Source organism: Mus musculus, chromosome X (assembly GCF_000001635.26).
Source record: "Mus musculus strain C57BL/6J chromosome X, GRCm38.p6 C57BL/6J".
NCBI classification, from domain to species: domain Eukaryota; kingdom Metazoa; phylum Chordata; class Mammalia; order Rodentia; family Muridae; genus Mus; species Mus musculus.
In genome coordinates, this window is record NC_000086.7 from 105,467,898 (window position 1) to 105,490,564 (window position 22,667).

Sequence of the window (22,667 nt, forward strand, 5' to 3'; positions counted from 1 at the left end):
GAAGGAGTGAGAGCAAGACTCCCTTCTTCCAATGTCCTTATATGGTCTCCAGCAGAAGGTGTGGCCCAGATTAAAGGTGTGTTCCACCACACCTTTAATCCCAGATGACCTTGAACTCAGAGATCTCCCTGTCTTAATCTTCTGGAATCCATAGCCACTATACCTCAAGATCTCCATACCAAGATCCAGATCAGAAACTTCTATCTCTCAGCCTCCAGATAAGGGTCACTGGTGAACCTTCCAATTCTGGATTGTAGTTCATTCCAAATATAGTCAAGTTGACAACCAGGAATAGCCACTACATTATATATGTAAGTGCACTGTAGCTGTCTTCAGACACACCAGAATGCATCAGATCTCATTACAGATGGTTTTGAGCCACCATGTAGTTGATGGGATTTGAACTCAGGACCTCTGGAAGAGCAGTCAGTACTCTTAATCACTGAGCCATCTCTCTAGCCCCCCAAGGCAACTCTTATAAGGACATTTAATTGAAGCTGGCTTACAGGTTCAGAGGCTCACTCCATTATCATTAAGGCAGGAGCATGGCAGCATTCAGGCAGGCATGATGTAGAAAGAGTTGCGAGTTCTCCATCTTGTTCTGAAGGCAAACAGGAGAAGATTGGCTTCCAGGCAGCTAGGATGAGGGTCTTAAAGCCCACACCCAAGGTGACAAACTTCCTCCAACACGTCCAAATCTATTCCAACAATGCCACACCTCCAAATAGTGCCACTCCCTGAGCCAAGCATATTCAAACCACCACAGAAAGAAATGGCTTATATTTCCAGGTAACATTTCACCATTGAGGAAAATCAGTGCAGAAAACTCAAGGCAGGAACCTGAGGGGGTCGGGGAGGAACACTGTTTGCTAGCTTGCTCATAAGCTCAAGCTTAGCTAGCTTTCTTGTAGAGCCCAGAACTACCTGCCTAGAGATAGTATCTTTCACACTGTGCTAGGCCTGTCTACATCAATTAATAATAAACATAATCTCACACACACACATGCTCACAGGCAAATATAATCAAGGCGATTTCTCAATCAAGGTTGTACTAATGTGGCAATTAAAGCCTACTTGGGCAGAGAGTAAAACGACTATGGTTTGGAATCCACTTTGCAAATGCATTGTTCCTAATGTTAAGAAAGTGAATAGAAAGCATGTTTGGACTAGGGAGATGCTTCAGTCAGTAAAACACTTGCTGCATGTATTATATATAATATATAATATATTATAATGTATATTGTAATAATATATAATGTATATTATATATAATACACGTAACAAGTGTTTTACTGAGGCTCTGTTCCTTTAGAGAACCCTGACTATATATATATTTTAGACTGACTTACAGAATGTGGTCTGACTAGTTCAACAATGAACTGTCTCATAACAAATGGCCAAGAGTTCATTGTTTATTCCAGGGGACTGAAAATCTCAGCAGTCCAAATCTAGAGTTAATATTCTGGAATGTTCTTGGAAAGCAGCTGGTCTTTACTCTAGTTAGAATCTTAAAGACATTGCATTTAACACTAAGCCACAATGGGATAGACAAACTTGCTAGCAAGAGTGAAGGGACTAAGGCAAAAAGCTGTTTCCTACTTCTATATCCTATAGGTGGGCAATCACCAAAAGGCCTGGTCCAGATTTACAGCGACTCTTCCTGGCTCTTTCTGATTCATATCATTTGATTGAGAATATCCCTCACAGCAGTGCACTGAAGCTTGGGTTTTAGTTGATTTCAGAGGCAGACAAACTGACAACCAAGATTAGCCACTACACTCTGCAAGCATGAGGACCTGAGTCTAGATTTCCAGAATTCATACACACAAAAAACGACAGATGAGACAGCACATGCCTGTAATTCCAGCACTGGGGAAGTACAGATAAAAGGACTCCTAGGCTGAGCTATCTAGCTAGTGTAGCTAAACCAGTGAGTACTGGTTTCTGTAAAAGACCTTAAAAATAAGGTGAGGAAAACATGCATTTGACCTCTAGCTTCCACATACATATACATGTATGACTATACATGTGCATATACACATACACACAGAGGTACACACACACAAAGTATGTTTGTTACCCATTATGATTTAACAAAGAATACACACACACACACACACACACACACACACACACACACACACACACACACATATCAGTTATAGTAACCTTGTGAGGTAGGAAAGGGTCTTGACTTACAGACCTAGAGTTCTGGCCAGATCTGGTACAGGTAGCTTTTGAGAAGAAATCAACCTTATAAACACTATATGGGGGGAAATTTCAATTTGTAACATGATAAAGAAAAAATTACAGGGTATAAGAATGGAGGCAGGAAGAAAAGATAGGAAGTCTGCCTATGATTAGGAACAAAGACTCTAAACATTGAAATTGATGAACACATACTTTTCAATCTTAGAAAAGATTAGAAAATGAAGAGAAGATCTGCTTTCCTTTGTTGCTCCCTGATCACCTTTGTCCACAAAAATATTACTTCCATATTGCAGTTGTAATCTCATGGGCTACTCTTTCCTGTGGGTAACTAAAGTCATGTTCCCTACCCTCTCCCACGCCTGGTGCTGAAATGAGTTGTGTAAGCAACATTTGGAGCCAGTCAGGAGAGAAGGAATTCTTGATCTCATCAAGACCCAGGAGATCAAAGCCCAACCCCCCAACACACAAACATGTCAATAGATTGCTTAGAACAACCACGTGTACCAAATTTATGTAAATGTTACTGATTAAGACCAAAGCAAAAACATTTGTTAGATCCAAACAAACTTTGAAAATCATATCCATCACAGACTGTCTATCATAGCAATGCAGTTTAAAACCTCCTTACTCAGAAATCAGTATTCTGGAACGTTCCTTCAGAAGCTAAAACTGGAAATGTTTATAAAAACCTTTATATAATCTTAGGTCTTAAGACCTGTTTTTCCAACAAATTAATGATGGTCACTTGTGCATATCATGAATGTCTACACCACAACTAGGATGATTGAGGCCTTTTTTACTTTTACTAGAAAATATTGTACTAATTTCTGAATATAAGATTTATAAGACAAGTTATATTTTTTTTTAATTAGGTATTTAGCTCATTTACATTTCCAATGCTATAACAAAAGTCCCCCTTACCCACCCACCCCCACTCCCCTACCCACCCACTCCCCCCCTTTGGCCCTGGCGTTCCCCTGTACCGGGGCACACAAAGTCTGCGTGTCCAATGGGCCTCTCTTTCCAGTGATGGCCGACTAGGCCATCTTTTGATACATATGCAGCTAGAGTCAAGAGCTCAGGGGTACTGGTTAGTTCATAATGTTGTTCCACCTATAGGGTTGAAGATCCCTTTAGCTCCTTGGGTACTTTCTCTAGCTCCTCCATTGGGAGCCCTGTGATCCATCCATTAGCTGACTGTGAGCATCCACTTCTGTGTTTGCTAGGCCCCGGCATAGTCTCACAAGAGACAGCTACATCTGGGTCCTTTCAGTAAAATCTTGCTAGTGTATGCAATGGTGTCAGCATTTGGAAGCTGATTATGGGGTGGATCCCTGGATATGGCAGTCTCTACATGGTCCATCCTTTCATCTCAGCTCCATACTTTGTTTCTGTAACTCCTTCCATGGGTGTTTTGTTCCCACTTCTAAGGAGGGGCATAGTGTCCACACTTCAGTCTTCATTTTTCTTGAGTTTCATGTGTTTAGGAAATTGTATCTTATATCGTGGGTATCCTAGGTTTTGGGCTAGTATCCACTTATCAGTGAGTACATATTGTGTGAGTTCCTTTGTGATTGTGTTACCTCACTCAGGATGATGCTCTCCAGGTCCATCCATTTGGCTAGGAATTTCATAAATTCATTCTTTTTAATAGCTGAGTAGTACTCCATTGTGTAGATGTACCACATTTTCTGTATCCATTCCTCTGTTGAGGGGCATCTGGGTTCTTTCCAGTTTCTGGCTATTATAAATAAGGCTGCTATGAGCATAGTGGAGCATGTGTCCTTCTTACCAGTTGGGGCTTCTTCTGGATATATGCCCAGGAGAGGTATTGCTGGATCCTCCGGTAGTACTATGTCCAATTTTCTGAGGAACCGCCAGACTGATTTCCAGAGTGGTTGTACAAGCCTGCACTCCCACCAACAATGGAGGAGTGTTCCTCTTTCTCCACATCCTCGCCAGCATCTGCTGTCACCTGAATTTTTGATCTTAGCCATTCTCACTGGTGTGAGGTGGAATCTGTATACATTCCTCTGTTGAGGGACATCTGGGTCCTTTCCAGGTTCTGGCTATTATAAATAAGGCTGCTATAAACATAATAAGCATGTGTCCCTACTACAAGTTGGAGCATCTTCTGGGTATATGCCCAGGAGAAGAATTGCTGAATCTTCTGGTAGTACTATGTCCAATTCTCTGAGGAACAATCAAACTGATTTCCAGAGTGGTTGTACCAGATTTCAATCCTACCAGCAATGGAGGAGTGTTACTCTTTCTTGCCAGCATCTCATGTCACCTGAGTTTTTGATCCTTTCCCAATCTGTTGGTGGTCTTTTTGTCTTATTGACGGTGTCTTTTGCCTTGCAGAAGTTTTGCAGTTTCATGAAGTCCCATTTGTCAATCCTGGATCTTACAGCACAAGCCATTGCTGTTCTATTCAGGAATTTTTTCCCTGTGCCCATATCTTCGAGACTTTTCCCCACTTTCTCCTCTATAAGTTTCAGTGTCTCTGGTTTTATGTGGAGTTCCTTGATCCACTTAGATTTGACCTTAGTACAAGGAGAGAGGAATGGGTCGATTCGCATTCTTCTACATGATAACAACCAGTTGTGTAAGCACCATTTGTTGAAAATGCTGTCTTTCTTCCACTGGATGGTTTTAGCTCCCTTGTCGAAGATCAAGTGACCATAGGTGTGTGGGTTCATTTCTGGGTCTTCAATTCTATTCCATTGGTCTATTTGTCTGTCTCTATACCAGTACCATGCAGTTTTTATAACAATTGCTCTGTAGTAAAGCTTTAGGTCAGGCATGGTGATTCCACCAGAGGTACTTTTATCCTTGAAAAGAGCTTTTGCTATCCTAGGTTTTTTGTTATTCCAGATGAATTTGCAGATTGCTCTTTCTAATTCGTTGAAGAATTGAGTTGGAATTTTGATGGATTGAATCTGTAGATTGCTTTTGGCAAGATAGCCATTTTTACAATGTTGATCCTGCCAATCCATGAGCATGGGAGATCTTTCCATCTTCTGAGATCTTCTTTAATTTCTTTCTTCAGGGACTTGAAGTTTTTATCATACAGATCTTTCACTTCCTTAGTTAGAGTCATGCCAAGATATTTTATATTATTTGTGACTATTGAGAAGGGTGTTGTTTCCCTAATTTCTTTCTCAGCCTGTTTATTCTTTGTGTAGAGAAAGGCCATTGACTTGTTTGAGTTAATTTTATATCCAGCTACTTCACCGAAGCTGTTTATCAGGTTTAGGAGTTCTCTGGTGGAATTTTTAGGGTCACTTATATATACTATCATATCATCTGCAAAAAGTGATATTTTGACTTCCTCTTTTCCAATTTGTATCCCCTTGATCTCCTTTTGTTGTCGAATTGCTCTGGCTAATACTTCAAGTACTATGTTGAAGAGGTAGGGAGAAAGTGGGCAGCCTTGTCTAGTCCCTGATTTTAGTGGGATTGCTTCAAGCTTCTCACCATTTATTTTGATGTTGTCTACTGGTTAGCTGTAGATTGCCTTTATCATGTTTAGGTATGGGCCTTGAATTCCTGATCTTTCCAAGACTTTTATCATGAATGGGTGTTGGATCTTGTCGAATGCTTTTTCTGCATCTAACGAGATGATCATGTGGTTTTTGTCTTTGAGTTTGTTTATATAATGGATTACATTGATGGATTTCTGTATATTAAACCATCCCTGCCTCCCTGGAATAAAACCTACTTGGTCAGGATGGATGATTGCTTTAATGTGTTCTTGGATTCGGTTAGTGAGAATTTTATTGAGGATTTTTGCATCGATATTCATAAGGGAAATTGTTCTGAAGTTCTCTATCTTTGTTGGATCTTTCTGTGGTTTAGGTATCAGAGTAATAGTGGCTTCATAGATCGAGTTGGGTAAAGTTCCCTCTACTTCTATTTTGTGGAATAGTTTGTGCAGAACTGGGATTAGATCTTCTTTGAAGGTCTGATAGAACTCTGCACTAAACCCATCTGGTCCTGGGCTTTTTTTGGCTGGGAGACTATTAATGACTGCTTCTATTTCCTTAGGGGATATGGGACTGTTTAGATCGTTAACTTGATCCTGATTTAACTTTGGTACCTGGTATCTGTCTAGAAATTTGTCCATTTCATCCAGGTTTTCCAGTTTTGTTGAGTATAGCCTTTTGTAGAAGGATCTGATGGTGTTTTGGATTTCTTCAGGATCTGTTGTTATGTCTCCCTTTTCATTTCTGATTTTGTTAATTAGGATGTTGTCCCTGTGCCCTCTAGTGAGTCTAGCTAAGGGTTTATCTATCTTGTTGATTTTCCAAAAGAACCAACTCCTCGTTTGGTTAATTCTTTGAATAGTTCTTCTTGTTTCCACTTGGTTGTTTTCACCCCTGAGTTTGATTATTTCCTGCCGTCTACTCCTCTTGGGTGAATTTGCTATTTTTTTTTCTAGAGCTTTTAGATGTGTTGTCAAGCTGCTAGTATGTGCTCTCTCCCATTTCTTCTTGGAGGCACTCAGAGCTATGAGTTTCCCTCTTAGAAATGCTTTCATTGTGTCCCATAGGTTTGGGTATGTTGTGGCTTCATTTTCATTAAACTCTAAAAAGTCTTTAATTTCTTCCTTTATCCTTTCTTGACCAAGGTATCATTGAGAAGAGTGTTGTTCAGTTTCCACGTGAATGTTGGCTTTCCATTATTTATGTTGTTATTGAAGATCAGCCTTAGTCCATGGTGGTCTGATAGGATGCATGGCACAATTTCAATATTTTTGTATCTGTTGAGGCCTGTTTTGTGACCAATTATATGTTCAATTTTGGAGAAGGTACCATAAGGTGCTGAGAAGAAGGTATATCCTTTTGTTTTAGGATAAAATGTTCTGTAGATATCTGTCAGGTCCATTTGTTTCATAACTTCTGTTAGTTTCACTGTGTCCCTGTTTAGTTTCTGTTTCCACAATCTGTCCATTGATGAAAGTGGTGTGTTGAAGTCTCCCACTATTATTGTGTGAGGTGCAATGTGTGGTTTGAGCTTTACTAAAGTGTCTTTAATGAATGTGGCTGCCCTTGCATTTGGACCATAGATATTCAAAATTGAGAGTTCCTCTTGGAGGATTTTACCTTTGATGAGTATAAAGTGTCCCTCCTTGTCTTTTTTGATAACTTTGGGTTGGAAGTCAATTTTATCCGATATTAGAATGGCTACTCCAGCTTGTTTCTTCAGACCATTTGCTTGGAAAATTGTTTTCCAGCCTTTCACTCTGAGGTAGTGTCTGTCTCTTTCTCAGGGTTGTTTTTATTTGCATTTCCCTGATGATTAAGGATGCTGAACATTTTTTAGGTGCTTCTCAGCCATTTGGTATTTCCCAGTTGAGAATTCTTTGTTTAACTCTGTACACCATTTTTTAAAAATAGGCTTATTTAGTTTTCTGGAGTCTAGCTTCTTGAGTCCTTTTATATATTGAATATTAGCCCTCTATATTTTCCCAATCTGTTTTTTGCCGTTTTGTCTTACTGACAGTGTCTTTGCCTTACAGAAGTTTTGCAATTTTATGAGGTCCCCTTTGTCTGTCTATTCTTGATCTTCCAGCAGAAGCCATTGGTGTTCTGTTCAGGAATTTTGCCCCTGTATCCATATACTAAAGGCTCTTCTCCACTTTCTTCTCTATAAGTTTCAGGGTCTCTGGTTTTATGTGGACTTCCTTGATCCACTTAGACTTGAGCTTTGTACAAGGAGGAAGGAATGAATCAATTTGCATTCTTCTACATGCTAACTGCCAGTTGAGCCAACACTGCTTGTTAAAAATGCTTCTTTCAACTGGATGGTTTTACCTCCTTTGTAAAAGAACAAGTAACCATAGGACTGTATGTTCATTTCTGGGTCTTCAATTCGATTCCATTGATCTACCTGTCTGTCACTGTACCAGTACCATGCAGTTTTTAATCACAATTGCTCTGTAGTACATCTTGAGGTCAGGCATGTTGATTCCACCAGAGGTTCTTTGATTGTTGAGAAGAGTTTTTGCTATCCTAGGCTTATTGTTATTCCAGAGAAATTTGCAAATAGCCCTTTCTAACTCTGTGAAGAATTGAGTTGGAATTTTGATGGGGATTGCATTGAATCTGTACATTGCTTTCGGCATGATAGTCATTTTGACTATATTAATCCTGCCAATCCAAGAGCATGGGAGATCTTTCCAATTTCTGAGATCTTCTTCAATTTCTTTCTTCAGAGACTTGAAGTTCTTATTATACAGATCTTCTACTTCCTTAGTTAGAGTCACACCAAGGTATTTTATATTATTCGTGATTATTGTGAAGGGTGTTGTTTCCCCCATTTCCTTCTCAGCCTGTTTATCCTTTGTGTAGAGAAAGGCCACTGATTTATTTGAGTTAATTTTATATCCTGCTACATCACTGAAGCTGTTTATCAGTTTTATGAGTTCTCCAGTGGAATTTTTGGGGTCACTTATATGTACTATTATATCATCTGCAAATAGTGATATTTTGACTTCTTCTGATCCTATTTCTATCCCTTTGATCTTCTTTTGTCAAATTGCTCTGTCTGGGACTTCAAGTACAATATTAAATAGGTAGGTAGAGAGTGGACAACCTTTTCTAGCCCCTGATTTTAGTGGGATTGCTTCAAGTTTCTCTCCATTTAGTTTGATGTGGGCTACTGATTTGCAGTATATTGCTTTTATCATGTTTAGGTATGAGCCTTGAATTCCTGATTGTTCCAAGACCTTTATCATGAATGGGTGTTGGATTTTCTTAAATGTTTTCTCAGCATCTAATGAGATGGTCACTGTTTTTTTTCCTTTTTGTTTGTTTATATAGTGGATTATGTTGATAGATTTCAGTATATTGAACCATCCCTGCATCCCTGGGATGAAGCCTACTTGATCATAATGGATGATCGCTTTGATGTGTTCTTGGATTCGGTTTGCAAGGATTTTATTGAGTATTATTTGCATCAAGATTTATAAGGGAAATTGGTAGTATTATTTGCATCGAGATTCATAAGGGAAATTGGTCTGAAGTTCTCTTTCTTTGTTGGGTCTTTGTGTGGTTTATATATCAGTGTAATTGTGGCTTCATAGAACAAATTGGGTAGAGTACATTCTGTTTCTATTTTGTGGAATAATTTGAGGAGTTTTGAAATTGGGTCTTCTTTGAAGGTCTGATAGAACTCTGAAATGAACCCATCCTGTACTGGTGTTTTGTTTTGTTTTGTTTTGTTTTGTTTTGTTTTGTTTTGTTTTTTGGTTGGGAGACTATTAATGACTGTTTCTATTTCTTTAGGCAATATGGGACTGTTTAGATCATTAATCTGATCCTGATATAATTTTGGTACCTGATATCTATCTAGAAAATTGTCCATTTCATCCAGGTTTTCAAGTTTTGTTGAATTTAGGCTCTTATAGTAGGATCTGATGATTTTTTTTGGATATCCTCAGTTCCTGTTGTTATGTTTCCCTTTTCATTTCTGATTTTGTTAAATAGGATAAGGTTTCTGTGCCCTCTAGCTAGTCTGACTAAGGGTTTATCTATTTTGTTGATTTTCTCAAAGAATTATCAGCTCCTGGTTTGGTTGGTTCTTTGTATAGTTCTTTTTGTTTCCACTTGGTTGATTTCAGCTCTGATTTTGATTCTTTCCTGCAGTCTACTCCTCTTGAGTTAATTTGCTTCATTTTGTTCTAGACCTTTTAGATGCACTGTCAAGCTGCTAGTGTATGCTCTCTCCAGTTTCTTTTTGGAGGCCCTCACAGCTATGAGTTTTCTTCTTAGGACTGCTTTCATTGTTTCCCATAAGTTTGGGTATGCTGTGGCTTCATTGTCATTAAACTCTAAAAAATCTTTAATTTCTTTCTTTATTTCTTCCTTGACCAAGCTATCATTAAGTAGAGTGTTCTTCAGCTTCCACATGTATGTAGGCTTTCTATTATTTATGTTGTTATTGAAGATCAACCTTAGTCTATGGTGATCTGAAAGGATGCAAGGGATTATTTCTGTCTTCTTCTATCTGTTGAAGTCTGTTTTGTGACCTATTATATGGTCAGTTTTGAAGAAGGTACCATGGGGTGCTGAGAAGAAGGTATATCCTTTTGTTTTAGGATAAAATGTTCTATAGATATCTGTTAAATCCATTTGTTTCATAACTTCTGTTAGTTTCAATGTGTCTCTGTTCGGTTTCTGTTTCCATGATCTGTCCATTTCTGAGAGTGGGGTGTTGAAGTCTTCCACTATTATTGTGTGAGGTGTAATGTGTGCTTTGAGTTTTAGTAAAGTTTCTTTAATGAATGTAGATATCCTTGCCTTTGGAGCATATGTGTTCAGAATTGAGAGTTCATCTTGGGAAAATTTTCCTTTGATGAGTATGAAGTGTCCCTCCTTGACTTTTTTGATAACTTTAGGTTGAAAGTAGATTTTATTCCATATTAGAATGGCTACTCCAGCTTGTTTCTTTAGAACATTTGCTTGGGAAATTATTTTCCAGCCTTTTACTCTCAGGAAGTCTGTCTTTGTATCTGAGGTGTGTTTCCTATATGCTGCAAAATGTTGGGTCCTGCTTACCTAGCCAGACTGTTAGACTATGTCTTTTTATTGGGTAATTAAGTCCATTGATATTAAGAGATATTAAGGAAAGTAATTGTTGCTTCCTGTTATATTTGTTGTTAGAGTTGGGATTCTGTTCATATGGCTATCTTCTTTTAGGTTGTTGAAAGATTACTTTCTCGCCATTTCTAAAGCATACTTTCCCTCCTTGTGTTGGAGTTTTTTCTTTACTATCCTTTGAAGGGCTGAATTCGTGAAAAGATATTGTGTGAATTTGGTTTTATCATGGAATACTTTGCTTTCTCCATCTATGGTAATTGAGAGTTTTGCTGGGTATAGTAGCCTAGGCTGGCATTTTTTTTCTCTCTCAGGGTCTGTATGACATCTGTCCAAGATCTTCTGGCTTTCATAGTCTCTGGTGAGAAGTCTGGTGTAATTCTGATAGATCTGTCTTTATATGTTACTTGACCTTTTTCCCTTACTGCTTTTAATATTCTTTCTTTGCTTAGTGCATTTGGTGTTTTGATTATTATGTGTCTGGAGGAATTTCTTTTCTGGTCTAGTGCATTTGGAGTTCTGTAGGCTTCTTGTATGTTCATGGGCATTTCTCTAGGTTTGGGAAGTTTTCTTCTATAGTTTTGTTGAAGATATTTTCTGGCCCTTTAAGTTGAAAATCTTCATTCTCATCTACTCCTATTATCCACAGGTTTGGTCTTCTCATTGTGTCCTGGATTTCCTTGATGGTTTGAGTTAGGATCTTTTTGAACTTAGCATTTTCTTTGACTGTTGTGTCCATGTTTTCTATGGAATCTTCTGCACCTAAGATTCTCTCTTCCATCTCTTGCATTCTGTTGCTATGACTCCTGATTTCTTTCCTAGCTTTTCTCCCTTTGTGATTTTTTAAAAAATTTTTTCTACTTCCATTTTTAGATCATGTATGGTTTTGTTCAATTTTCTTTTACCTGTTTGGATGTTTTCCTATAATTCTTTTAGGGATTTTTGTGTTTCCTCTTTAAGGGCTTCTAGCTGTTTATCTGTGTTCTCCTTTATTTCTTTCTTTCTTTCTTTCTTTCTTTCTTTATTATTTATTTATTTATTTATTTATTTATTTATGTCCCTCTTAATGTCCTCCATCATTGTCATAAAGAGTCTTTAGATACATATCTTGCTTTTCTGGTGTGATGGTGTATCCAGGACTTGCTATGGTGGGAGAGTTGGGTTCTGATGATGCCAAGTAACCTTAGTTTCTGTTGTTTAAGTTCTTATGCTTGCCTCCCACCATCTGATTCTCTCACGTGCTCCCTGCACTCCATATATCTAGTTGGAACCTGTCCGTCCTGCAATCCCAGTTGAGTCAGAACTCCTCAGAGTCCAGCTTTCTCTGTGATCCTGTGATTCATGGATCCTGTGATCCTGAGATTCTGGGTATGTCAGAGTTCTTGGCAGTCAAGCTTCCTCTGAGACCCTGAGATCCTGGTGTGTCCAGGCATGTTAGAGTGCCTGGAAATCGTACCTCCTCTAGGGGGGCGAGGTATGTCCATTGAGTTTGAAACCAAGATAGACCAGTGCTGACTATAAGGAACCTGAGTCACTGGTCGGATGGGTCTTGTGTCTCTGCTCTTGCTGGTCCCAGGCACTCCCTGTGATGCTGGAACAGATGCTGTGTTCTACTCACCAGTGATCCTAAGATCCTGGGTGTGCTAGGGTTCCTGGGGAGTCGAGAGTTCTCTGGGGCTCATGGAACTATCCACCGAGTTTGCCTCCAAGGTGGCCCTGTGCTGGCACCCCATTAACTCTTCTTTGAAAGTCTGGTAGAGTTCTGTATTAAGACGACTGGTCTAGCCCTAGTTTTATTTGTTTGTTTGTTTGGTGATTGGTAGGTTGGTTGGGTTTTGGCTGTTGTTATTGTTTTGTTTTGTTTTTGTTTTATTAGGAGACTTGTAGTGGCTGCTTCTATTTCACTATGGGTGAGAGACCTGTTTAAAGTGATTATCTGATCTTGATTTAACTTTGGTAAGTGGTATGCATTGTGAAAATTATACATTTCTTTAAGATTTTCCAAATTGATTGAGTGCAGATTTTTAAAGTTTGTTTTTACGATTCTCTGAATTATCTTTGTGTCTCCTGTTATGTCCTCTTTTTAATTTTTAATTTTGTTAAGAGAAAGTAGCCAAGGAGCTAAAGGGATCTGCAACCGTATAGGTGGAACAACATTATGAACTAACCAGTACCCCGGAGCTCTTGACTCTAGCTGCATATATATCAAAAGATGGCCTAGTCGGCCATCACTGGAAAGAGAGGCCCATTGGACTTGCAAACTTTATATGCCCCAGTACAGGGGAACACCAGGGCCAAAAAGGGGGAGTGGGTGGGCAGGGGAGTGGGGGTGGGTGGATATGGGGGACTTATGGTATAGCATTGGAAATGTAAATGAGCTAAATACCTAATAAAAAATGGAAAAAAAAAGAGTATCAATCTTACTGCTTTTCTCAAAGAAGCAACTTTATGCTTCTTTGATGGTACATGTTATTCTGTTTGTTTGTTTCAATTTATTTATTTCATCTCTGAGTTTGATTATTTCTTGCCCTCTGTTACTTTTAGGTGTAATTTCTTCTCTTTCTTTCTTTCTTTCTTTCTTTCTTTCTTTCTTTTTTCTTTCTTTTTGTTTTAGACCTTTAAGCATGCTCTTAAGTTACTAATAGGAGCTCTCTCCATTTTTTTTAAATGTAGGCATTTAGTGCTATGAACTTGTATCTTAGAATAACCTTATATATCACAAGTTTTTGTTGTGTTGTGTATTCATTGTAATTGAATTCTAGAACGTCTTTAGCTTCTATTTTAATTGTTGTCTTGACCCACTTTTCATTCCACAGTGGGCCGTTCAGTCTCCATTAATTTGTAAGCTTTCTGTTGTTTCTGTTGCTATTTTCCAGCTTTAATCTGTGGTGGTCAGATGGTGTGATTGTTTGTATATACTTGGCCCATGGAGTGGCACTATTTGGATGTATGCCTTGTTGAAGTAAATGTGACCTTGTTAGAGCAGGTGTGTCACTGTGGGCATGGGCTTAAGACCCTCACCCTAGCTGCCTGGAAGTCAGTATTCGACTAGCAGCATTCAGATGAAGATGTAGAACTCTCAGCTCCTCCTGCACCATACCTGCCTGGATGCTGCCATGTTCCTGCCTTTGTGATAATGGACTGAACTTCTGAACCTGTAAGCCAGCCCCAACTAAATGTTGTCCTTATAAGAGTTGCCTTGGAGGCCCAAGTTGCTCCCTCTTGGAAGCGCTCTCAACGTTCCAGAGTCTCTGGCCTTCTTCCTGCCCTGGTTGCACCCAGGTGTGTTGGCGAGCCATCCCCAGGACATCCAGTGTGTGTCTGCAAGATAATGATGCTTGAACTGAACTACTAATGATTCTAAATCAAAACTTACCTTATTAATAATGGCAGGAAAATCGTCTCTTTTTAAAATAATTCTTCTTGGAGATGGTGGAGTTGGCAAGAGTTCTCTTATGAACAGATACGTAACCAATAAATTTGATTCCCAGCTCTTCCACACAATAGGTGTGGAATTTTTAAATAAAGATCTGGAGGTGGATGGACATTTTGTTACCATGCAGATTTGGGACACAGCTGGTCAAGAACGATTCTGAAGCCTGAGGACACCATTTTACCGAGGTTCTGACTGTTGCCTGCTTACATTTAGTGTTGATGATTCACAGAGCTTCCAGAATTTGAGCAACTGGAAGAAAGAGTTCATATATTACGCAGATGTGAAAGAGCCTGAAAGCTTTCCTTTTGTGATTTTGGACAACAAGACTGACATAAAAGAACGGCAGGTGTCTACAGAAGAAGCCCAAGCCTGGTGCAAGGACAATGGCGACTATCCTTACTTTGAAACAAGTACAAAATATTCCACCAATGTTGCTACTGCCTTTGAGGAGGCAGTTCTAGGAATTCTGGCCACTGAAAATAGGTCAGAACACCTGATTCAGACAGACACAGTCAATCTGCACGGAAAGCCCAAGCCAAACTCATCTTGCTGTTGATGGCATTAAAGGGATAGTTGGTGCATTCTAACCAACACACACAGAGAGAAAGGTGGAGAAACAAATTAGTATGCAGAAGAGTTCATCTACTAATAAAATTCAGTTAACGCATATTGTTGCCTCATTAGTCGGTCGGGGAAGGGACACTCACTCTGGAGGAATCTATTTACTCAGTAATGGCACATTCCACTTATAAATTGTAATTGTTGCCTAATGCTTCTTTAAATTAAAACATTAGTGCTAATAAGATGACCAAGAACTGACTTAACTGTAATTCAGACAACAACCTTGACTATTCTAGAAGTACACTTAGATTGTTTTGACCCACAAGGAAATGGAGAATTACTTTTATATGTGTATATTTTTATGTAATTAGCATTGTATTCTTGGTCTAGGAAAGTAAATTCCTACAGCAGATAAAAATCTAATAAAGATTAAAATTTAATGCAAAAAAAAAAAAAAGAGTTGCCTTGGCAATAGTGTCTGTTCACCGCAGTAACACTCTAACTAGGACAGATGGGATTCAAGATGTTTTTCAATTTTCTTTCATCTGTAGAGATTTGCTTTGTGGAAGAATATGTGGTCAATTTTGGAGAAAGTTCCATGAGGTGCTAAAATGGAGGCATGTTTTTATGTTTGGTCGGGATGTTCTGTAAATATCTGTTAAGTCCATTTGATTTATAATATCAGTTAACTCCAGCATTTTTCTGTTTTGTTTTTGCCTGATCAATCCATCTGTTGACTAGAGTAGGGTATTGAAGTTTCCCACTATCAGTGTGTGAGAGCCAATATGTGATTTAAGCCTAATAGTATTTCTTTTATAAACTTGGGTGCTCTTGCATTTGGTGCATAGATGTTAAAAATTGTAAAGTCTTCTTGATGGATTATTCCTTTTATGAGTATGTAGTTTCCTTCCTTATCTCTTATGATTAGTGGGGTTTTTTTGAACTCTGTTTTATCTGATATTAAAATATCTACACCAACTTGCTTCTAAGGTCCATTTGCTTGGAAGCTACTTTCCCAACATTTACCCTGAGGTGATGTCTATCCTTACGTTAGGATGTATTTCTTGGATTGTCCCAGAAGGAGGGATCTTGTTTTTGCATCCATTCTCTTTGTCTGTTGTCTTTTTTATTGGGAAATTGAGACCAGTGAAGTTGAACAAGCAGTGCTTGTTGATAATTGCTATTTTGTTGTTGTTGTTGCTGCTGCTGTTGCTGTTGTTCTTGTTGTTCTTGTTGTGGTGGTAGTAGTGTGTGTGTGTGTGTGTGTGTGTGTGTGTGTGTGTGTGTGTGTGTTTCTTCTTTTGATTTGCTGGTACTGGACTATTTACTTATTCCTTGGGTTTTCATGGGTGTAGTTAACTTACTTTATTTGGATTTTTTTCTTCTAGTATCTTTTGTAAGGCTGGATTTATAGACAGATATTGCTTAAATTTTTTCATGGAACATCTTAGTTTCTACATCTATTATGATTGAAAGTCTTGCTGGGTATAGTAGTCTGGACTGGCATTTATGGTCTCTTAAAGTCTACAGCACATCTGTCCAGGTGCTTCTGGCTTTTAAAATTTCCATTGAGATCTCAGGCATAATTCTAATAGTTCTGCCTTTATATGTCACTTGATCTTTTACCCTTGCACCTTTTAATATTCTTTCCCTCTTCTGTATGGTTAATGTTTTATTATAGTATAATGGGAAATTCTTTTCTTGTCTAATATTGATGTTCTGTATGCTTCTTGTACCTGGATAGGCATGTCCTTCTTTAGGTTAGCAAAGCTTTCTTATGTAATTTTGTTGAAAATATTTTCTGTGCTTTTGACCTGGGTTTCTTCTTCTGTTATTCCTAGATTTGTTTTTTGTGGTGTACAAGGCTTCATGGATATTTTGTGCCAAGAGCTCTTTAGATTTATCACTTTCCTTGACTGGTGTATCCATTTCTTTTATCATGTCCTTAATGCCTGGGAGTTTTTCTTTTATCTCTTGTATTCTGCTGGTGAAGCTTGCCTCTGAGTTTTCTGTCCCTCTTTTTACATTTTTCATTTCCAGATTTTCCCCAGTTTCCATTTTCTTTATTTATTTTATTTCAGCTTTCAGATCTTGAACAGTTTTATTCATTTCCTTCTACTATTTGTGTTTTCATAGATTTCTTTCAGGTATTTATTCATTTTTAAGGATCCCTATCATATTCATAAAGGCTATTTTAAATAATTTTTCTTGTGCTTCAGTTATGTTGTAATGCTCAGGACCTGCTGTGGTGGAGTTGTTGGGTTTTAGTGGAGACATACTGTCCTAGCTGTTATTGATTGTGTTTTTTACACTGGTGTCTAAGATCCTGGCTTTGGGAAGATTGTAATTCTAGGTGTTGATATTTGGTCTTGTCTTTGTTGGGTGTTTTGTTTCTTTTGTCCTCTCTGGTTCTTAGGAGTGTACGATGGTGTGTGTTGCCTGGAAGAAAACTCTTCTGGGATCCTGAGTAGGTGTGGCCACTGTGGTTTCAAAGCAAAATGAGTTTCTAGGTATTGGGAACTGACACTAAGTAAAGGGGATAAGCTAGGAGATGGGCTGAGGGAATCTACAGGAGAGCAGGGAAAGCAGATTGTTCCACAAGGATCTGCTTAGTCACGTGGAAATGGGGAAAGAGTGTGAGGAGGCACCACAGCAGGTGGTCTTCTACAGAACAAGGGATGAGGCTGGGGTATTAGACTTGGAGTAATGAAGGGGTGAAGAGCTGCAGTCAAATTACCTGCTTCCCTGGCTAGAATGACCTGTGGGTTTCTACGGAGTGCCTGCTGGAATTTAGGGCTGGGATAACGTAATAAATCAGGTAGGAAAGTTAGATGAGGAATATCTATATGATCCACTGAAGATGGGGCCAGGGAGAAAGGGAAGCCACAGTAGGTCATCTGCTGGAGATGAGACTCAGGGGGTAGATTTAGAGGAATAGAAGGAAATGTGAACATCTATAGTTAGCCTACATGTTTATCTGTCAGGAGGTAATAATAATAAATTTTTCAATTAGAAATTCACTTTCTTACACAGCATTTCCCTTAACCAACATAGTTCTTACTACTCATTCTCATCATGAACATCAGGTAAGAAGTACTAAAGTAAAAACAGAGGAAACTATCAATCTACAACTAACACACACACACACACACACACACACACACACACACACACCCCAAAAATCAAAACAAAACAAACTATAGGATTCACATAAATATGACAAAGAAAACTTGGTCTAACTCATACTTTGCCATATTGTCATGTTTGGATGGTGAGAGCTCCAAGAAAAGGAGATGCCAAGTTAGGCTTCAAAGCTTCAGACTGAAATCAAAACAGCACCATTCAAACAGAAGCAGGCTGGGTTCTTTTTCTCTCTAACTGGGCTGTCATGGCTCATCTACTATATGCCAAGTGCTGGAGTCTACTCTGGTTTATGGAAAGGAAAAAAATTTGGCTCCTGTTTATCAGGAGCCTAGAGAAGGAAAGGAGTTGAGGTGCAAAAGGACAACAAGAGTGTCACCACATCTTCACTAACTACTGTCCCCTTTTTTACTAGAAGAGCTTCACTTTTGTTTGGAATAGCAATACATGCCAGACTCAAGAGATGAATCATCATTACTTTAAGCTATTCAAGTACTCTCATTTCCCTTTGCCAAATCTTCTTTTTCTTAGATTCCCTTGCAAGTACAAGTGGTCATAAGATGAAGTTCTGTCCAAAGAAACATATAAGTGGAAATCTTTTGGAATGCTTCTATGGAAGATTTTATGGGGATTTCTCCAGCTTGATGAGAAAAACTTGCACTCTGGCCATTTTTCACATAAATGTGTGGGTGCCATGCCTGCAGCTGTAGCAGCTAACTTGCAACCATGAGGCCATAAAAATGAAAACAAAAAAGCCATATATTTCAAATGGAGCAAAAGAATAGAAATAATTTAGGTTTTTCCATTAGACATTTCTAGACTTCTTGATGAGTAAACAAAGTAGTCCTTATTGTTTAAAACACTTCTGAGCTTTCTGGTACCTAAAAATAATAGATGTTTTGTGTACTAGCTAATATAAACATTAAAGAAGTTTAAAGGTTACAGGAAAATACCTTAAATATTGTATAACAACAATTTATATAAAACAATAAGGATGAATTACTAGAAACACACAATCTGCAAAAACTGACTCTAGAAGCAATAGAAACTCTGACAAGTGACTGAATTTGTAATAAAAATTAAACTCAACTAAAACTCTCAACAATGAAAAGCCCACAACCAAATGCATTCACTGGTGACTTCTACAAATTACTTAAGAAAAACAAAGGCTACTTCTTTTCAAATTCCTTCAAAATTAATGAAAGAGAAATAGAATTTTTTAATTATATGAATCCATAATTTCCCTGATACCAAATATTCCTTATGAATGTAGATGTAAAACCTCAAGAATATAATGAAGAAAGTCACATGATTATCAACATTTATGTAAAAAATAAGACCATTGACAAAATCCAAAGCCCTTTCCTGATAAAAGCACTAAAAATATAAGAACAAAAGATAAGCTCCCTGAAGGGGTTAGCAGACCCATAGGAAGAACAACCATATGAACTAACCAGTACCCCCACAGCTCCCAGGGTACCACCAACCAAAGAGTACAGATGTCGGGACTCATATCTCCAGAGGCATATGTAGCAGAGGATGGCCTAGTTGGTCATTAATGGGAGGAGAGGCTTTTGGTCCTGTGAAGGCTCAATGCCCCAGTGTAGTGAAATGCCAGGGCCAGGAAGTGGGTATGTATGGGTTGGTGAGCAGGGAGAGGAGGGAGGAGATAAGGAGTTTTTAGAGGGGAAACCAGGAAAGGAGACAACACTTGAAATGTAAATAAAGTAAATATCTAATAAAAAAAACTGTAAGCAAGCCTCCAATTAAAAGCTACCTTTAATAATAAGAAAAAAAAAAAGACAAGCTCGAAAACATGTTCAAGGTCACATATAAAGAACATACAATTCAAATCATACCAAATGCTTTCCTAACATGGTAAACAAGACAAGAATCTCTGTTTCCACACTGCTTCTCACACTGCATTGACAGTTCTGCCCATAGCAATTATGTAAGAATTATGGAAGCTGGGCATGGTGGCACACACCTTAAATCCCAGTATTTAGGAGGCAGTGGCAGGTGGATTTCTGAGTTTGAGGCCAGCCTAGTCTACAAAAGTGAGTTCCAGGACAGCCATGGCTATGCAGAGAAACCCTGTCTCAGAAAACCAGAAAAAAATTATAGAAAACTGGAGCACATATATTGAAATAAGCAACAATTTGCAGACTGCCATAGTCATATATATTTCATGCAAAAAGTACTTTAGTGTATTGGGGTTCCCAGGACTGGGTGAGGTGTAAGTGCTGTGTTCTGATGATGGTGAGTGGACTTGGTTTCTGATAGTAAGATTTTTATGTTTGCCTTTTGCCATCTGGTAATCTCTGGAATTAGTTGTTATAGTTGTCTCTGGTTAGAACTTGTTCCTCTTGTGATTCTCTTAGCCTCTGTCAGTAGACCTGGGAGACTAGCTGTGGGGAGCCGCACTCACATTTGCCATTATGAGATGGCGCTGACAGCTGTGTTCTAAGTAGTAAATAATCTGCACATGTGCAGGGGCAGTTTTCCCGCCATGTGCTCTGCCTTTCTCGTGATGACAACTGGGCCAATGGGCTGCAGCCAATCAGGGAGTGACACGTCCTAGGCGGAGGATAATTCTCCTTAAAAGGGACGGGGTTCCGGCACTCCCTCTCTTCGTCTCTTTCTCTTCGTCTTTTCCTCTGCTCTCTTCCTCTGCTCTCTGCCTCTCTCCCTCTCTGCCCCTCTCTCTGCGTCTCTCTGCGTCTCTCTCTCTCTTCCTCTCTGCCTCTCTCTGCCGCGCTCTTCCTCTCTTGCTCGTGAGTAAGCAATAAAGCTTTGCCACAGAAGATTCTGGCTTGTTGCGTCTTTCCTGGCCAGTTGCGAACGCGCGCAAGAACTAGCTCTCTGTTGAGTTTCAGTGGTCACAGCACTCTCTGCAGGCAAGCTCTCCTCTCGCAGGGAAGGTTCACAGATATCTGGTGTTCGGACCTGCCTCCTGGCAGAAGATGAAGGCCTGAAACAGGGCCTGTCCCAGAAGCTGTTAGCTTCTTGTAGTCCACACTCTCACCTGCACAGACTAGTCTCAGAGGGATCCAGGAGCCAAGATGGCTCCCCCGGGTGCTACTGCAAAGCCCTCCTGGGCGGGGCGGACACCTCTCCTCTGGCAGGGAAGGTGCCAGGATGTCTGGAGTCCTAAACAGGGTCTGCCTCAGCTGTGTGGCTTCTGCCTGTCCCAGAAGCTGCTGGCACAACTGGCAATTATCATGTAGAAGAATGCAAATTGATGCATTCCTATCTCCTTGTACTAAGGTCAAATCTAAGTGGATCAAGGAACTCCACATAAAACCAGAGACAGTGAAACTTATAAAGGAGAAAGTGGGGAAAAGCCTCGAAGATATGGGCACAGGAGAAAAAATTCCTGGGTAGAACAACAATGGCTTGTGCTGTAAGATCAAGAATCGACAAATGGGACATCATAAAATTACAAAGCTTCTGTAAGGCAAAAGACACCGTTAATAAGACAAAAAGACCACCAACAGATTGGGAAGGAATCTTTTACCTATCCTAAATCAGATAAGGGACTAATATCCAATATATATAAAGAACTCAAGAAGGTGGACTCCAGAAAATCAAATAACCCCATTAAAATTGGGGCTCAGAGCTAAACAAAGAATTCTCAACTGAGGAATACCGAATGGCTGAGAAGCACCTGAAAAACTGTTCAGCATCCTTAATCTTCAGGGAAATGCAAATAAAAATCCTGAGATTCCACCTCACACCAGCCAGAATGGCTAAGATCAAAAATTCAGGTGACAGCAGATGCGGGCAAGGATGTGGAGAAAGAGGAACACTCTTCCATTGTTGGTGGAATTGCAAGCTTATACAACCACTCTGGAAATCAATCTGGTGGTTCCTCAGAAAATTGGACATAGTACTACCAGAGGATCTTGCAATACCTCTCCTGGGAATATATCCACAAGATGTTCCAACTGGTAAGGACACATGCTCCACTATGTTCATAGCAGCCTTATTTATAATAGCCAGAAGCTGGAAAGAACCCAGATGCCTCTCAACAGATGAATGGATACAGAAAATGTGGTACATTTACACAATGGAGTACTACTCAGCTACTAAAAAGAATGAATTTATGAAATTCCTAGGCAAATAGATGGACCTGGAGGGCATCATCCTGAGTGAGGTAACCCAATCACAAACGAACTCACATGATATGTACTCACTGATAAGTGGATATTAGCCCAGAAACTTAGAATACCTAAGATACAAGATACAATTTGCAAAACACATGAAACTCAAGAAGAACAAATACGAAACTGTGGACACTTTGCCCCTTCTTAGAATTGGGAACAAAACACCCATGGAAGTTGTTACAGAGACAAAGTTTGGAGCTGAGACGAAAGGATGGACCATCTAGAGACTGCCATACCCGGGATCCATTCCATAATCAGCCTCCAAATGCTGACACCATTGCATACACTAACAACATTTTGCTGAAAGGACCCTGTCTCTTGTGAGGCTATGCCGGGGCCTAGCAAACACAGAAGTGGATGCTCACAGTTAGCTATTGGATGGATCACAGGGCCCCCAATGAAGGAGCTAGAGAAAGTATCCAAGGAGCTATAGGGGTCTGCAACCCTATAGGTGGAACAATATCAACTAACCAGTACCCCCCAGAGCTCATGTCTCTAGCTGCATATGTATCAGAAGATGGCCTAGTCGCCCATCAGTGGAGAGGCCCA

General features: G+C 39.3%; 1 pseudogene; it reads left to right on the top strand.

The window, feature by feature from the left end:
* The first annotated feature begins 14,057 nt into the window (after positions 1-14,057).
* Positions 14,058-14,953, top strand: Rab9b-ps1 (annotated as a pseudogene).
* The last annotated feature ends 7,714 nt before the right edge of the window (positions 14,954-22,667 follow it).